This window comes from Prionailurus bengalensis, chromosome A3, assembly GCF_016509475.1.
Source record: "Prionailurus bengalensis isolate Pbe53 chromosome A3, Fcat_Pben_1.1_paternal_pri, whole genome shotgun sequence".
In the NCBI taxonomy this organism is placed as follows: Eukaryota; Metazoa; Chordata; class Mammalia; order Carnivora; family Felidae; genus Prionailurus; species Prionailurus bengalensis.
The window spans coordinates 132,271,769-132,275,398 of record NC_057354.1 but is presented as its reverse complement, the minus strand read 5'-3'; the positions used below and the strand labels follow the sequence as shown (position 1 = coordinate 132,275,398).

The window sequence follows — 3,630 nt, the reverse complement described above, 5'->3', positions numbered from 1 at the left end:
CCACTCATTAGTCACCATCTGGAGACGTGGAGCAGGCAGCTGGCTGTGCCCGCCAGGAGCACACGCGTGACGCAGGAATAACGACGGGAGACTCTTTCTGGGAAGAGGAGCTGCAGCCTGGGGGGTGTTGTGCCTTTGCCTTGACGGTCCGCTCCTTCCCCGCGTCCCCGTTTCCACGGCGGTCCGGCGGTGGGCCGGCGGGCCTCTAAGGGTCCCTTCGGCCGGGCGAGTGTGAGCTAGAACATTGGCATTGAGGCCACGCGGCAGCAAGGGCGGGCTGCGCCTCTGTCTCGGGACGGAAGACCGACCCGAGGTGCAAACCCGGTAGCTTATCTTCAGGATCAGAACTGGAGACGAGTCTCTGCAAAGCAGCCGGAGCGGCTGCCTGTTTCGACAGCGGGGCTGTTGGGGAAGGAAACACTTCAGCCGCAGAGGGTGAACTGGATCAGAGCAGCACAGTTTACCACTCGGGGGGTGGGGGGTGGTAAGCCGGCTCTGAGGGGAAGGGCAGCGAAGGGCACCCCGGTCGGTGCCCTGTCTCCTGTCCCCTTACCACCGTGACCCGTAGATAGCACAGGTGCGTGCCGGGAGTATCGCCCACCAAGAAAGGACATGTCCACAGAGGACTTTGTCTTTTGCTTTGCTTTCTTTGACCCTGTCCTAAATTGCCTAGGAAAGTTTTCGGGTTGTTTAGTCTCTCGTGTTTCGGAAGTCGCCCTGTATATAAAGTGGAAAGAGACAGCAAGCGTTTGTATTTCGTCTCACAGATTTACAAAGCGCTGTCACCTCTCTGCCTACATCAGGGCATCCGCGGAACAGCCCTAGGGGCTGGGATGGTCATTACCCGATCCTGTTTTGGGACGGAGAGAGCCGGGCGCCGAGAGGTTAGACAGCTCGTTCAGATCCCACAGAGGCGATGGGGCTGAACTCATTTTCGACCCCAGGTTTTGCGAATCCCCAATTCTTGCCTCTTTCCATCCCTCCGTTCAATGTGCCAAACCAAGGGGCTTGAGAAAGGTCACTCGGCCCCATTCTTGAACGCTGCCGTGGCACAAAGGATTCTCCAGTCGCTTTTGTTTCTGCGTTGGAAGGGGATCGAAAATCACCCTGGTTGGGTTTTCCGTGTTGCCTGATTAAGCTTTCCGTGTGGGGCTAATGCAGTGAGGCCCGTGGCGCGTCTGACACCGTGTTTTGAGGCACTTCAGAGAGAACCCTTCGTCAGCCCGCCCCGTTCAGAAGTGCCGGCTTCCTCTTTCACGAGGATCGTGGACAGGAGGGAAGATGGTCACAGCGATATCGCTGGGAGAGGGAAGAACTTCCAGTCCAAGTTCATGGTGTAGGAAGAGGCGGGCGGGGGGATGCTGATCCGGGACTGGTTCCACTTAGTATGGCCACCTAACAAATGATCCCCACGCCCCTCCCTCCCCCCAGCAAGTAAAGATGAAAATGACTTTGTGATGACTCTCACAATGGCTCCGCACCCTCCTGAGGTCTGGGGAGATTTAAGGACCGGAGGGGACTCAGCAGCTGGGACTGGAAACCCTGGAGACCTTTCGCTCCCGCGTTTGCTGGTTGACCCGGCCGTTGGCGGAGCGTCCGCTGCAGCTAGCCATCGGGAAATCCTCGTGTGGCCTTTCTGAGCGGTTGGGCTTCCTCCCAGTGTGGGGACTTCTTACACGGAGACTCGTGGCTCCCCAGGCGAGTGTTCTGGAAAGCAAGGACCATGCTGCGTTGCCCTTTAAAATTAACCTCGGGAGTCCTGCGTCATCACTTTGGCACGTTCTGTTGGTTACAAGCAAGTCACAAGCCCGCCTGGAGTCAAGGGCAGGGGACATAGACTCTGCCTCTCCATGGAAGCCTGTCAAGGTCACATCGCAGGAAAACATGTAGAATGGAAAGCAGTGTCGCAGATATTTTTGGAAAATACCACCTGCCATTCCGGGAGGATACGTTACCTTTGGGTTTCGCCAACAATAACGAAGGGACGTTGTGCTCATCAACCAAACACCATGAAAGTATGGCTGGGGATGTGGCTTATGGCCAGTTACAACCGGTTGGGTTTGAATGTTATCTCCCAACCAACCAACCAATGGGAACCGGTCCAGGAACAACCTGTCTACAGCAACACCTAGCAAGTGGCAGATACTGGGCTAAGAGACAAGGATACGACAGTGAATCAACAAGGTCTCCCTGTTCACAGAGCTCCGCGATCTTAAGCTCGTGTAGGGAAAGCTAGCTGGAGTAGTAGATGAAACTACAGATTCCTATCTCCCTCCCCCTATTCTCGTTCAGTTAGTTCCAGTGGCGCCTAGAACTCGGCATTGTAACAAGCCCCTGGGGGGGTTCTGGCATAACAGATCTGAGGAGGGCACTTGGCGACACAGGAACAGACTGTCTTCCGTGCTATCCAGCCAGCCACGGCTGGCTCTCCAATAGGATCTGAACGTCAGCCCTGGGGGTAGAAGGGGCCTCTACCTTGAACTCTCTCTCTTAGTCCTAGGTGTAATGGCTGCTCCTTACATCGGCTGTTCCTATGTTTTTTAGATATAAAACATCCACTCCTATATTTCTTTACTTCTTTTTAACCAATCCTCTGTAACTTCAATCTCCTGTTCTAGTTAGTAATTCTTTACATTTAACTTTGCCTGTTCATGTTACCACGTGATTCCTTTACCACCGTCCAACAAACATTCACGCCCTTCTTCTCCATCTTCACGGGAAAAATATATTTTCCTGCCCCACTGATGTTGGGCTTGGCCACGTGACTTGCTTTGGCCAATAGGACATGAGCAGAAGGGACAGCGTACCGGTTCCCAGCCTAGGCCTTAAGAGGTATCACGTATTTCTACTGGCCCCAAGGACCAACCACCGTCCCTCCGGCCTGGGCCCCCAGATGAGACTGTCCAACCAATCCACAGACCTGGGAGCTTGAGGATAAATTATCAACATTTTATTTTATGTATTTATTCCTTAAAGGTTTATTTATCTATTTTTCTAAAATTTATTTGTTGTTATAATTTACATCCCAGCTAGCATATAGAACAACAAGGATTTCATGGGTAGATTCCTTGGTGCCCCTGACCCCTTTAGCCCATCCCCCCTCCCACCACCCCTCCAGCAACCCTCTGTTTGTTCCCTATATTTGAGAGTCTCTTATGTTTTGTCCCCTGCCTGTTTTTATACTATTCTTGCTTCCCTTCTGTCCATCTGTTTTGTATCTTAAAGTCCTCATAAAAATAAGGAACGCTTCACGAATTTCCTTGTGCAGGGGCCAGGCTAATCTTCTCCGTATTGTTCCAATTTTAGTATATGCGCTGCCGATGTGAGCACTTATTTATTTTTGAGAGAGACAGAGACCGCGTGGGTGGGGAAGAGGCAGAGAGAGAGGGAGAGAGAGAATCCCAAATAGGCTCCGAGTTGCCAACACAGTGCCCGATGCGGGGCTCGACCACACGAAACCATGAGATCACGACCTGAGCTGAAACCAAGAGTTGGATGCTTAACCGACTGAACCACCCAGGGGCCCCCAATTATTAACCTTAAAAAAATTTTTTTTTGTTGAATGTTTATTTTTGAGAGAGAGAGAGAGAGAGAGAGAGAGTGCGTGGGCGTGAGTGGGGGAAGGGCAGA

General features: G+C 52.6%; 1 pseudogene; it reads right to left on the bottom strand.

The window, feature by feature from the left end:
* Window positions 1-3,232: 3,232 nt before the first annotated feature.
* On the bottom strand, window positions 3,233-3,330 carry LOC122467362 (annotated as a pseudogene).
* Between the last annotated feature and the right edge of the window lie 300 nt (window positions 3,331-3,630).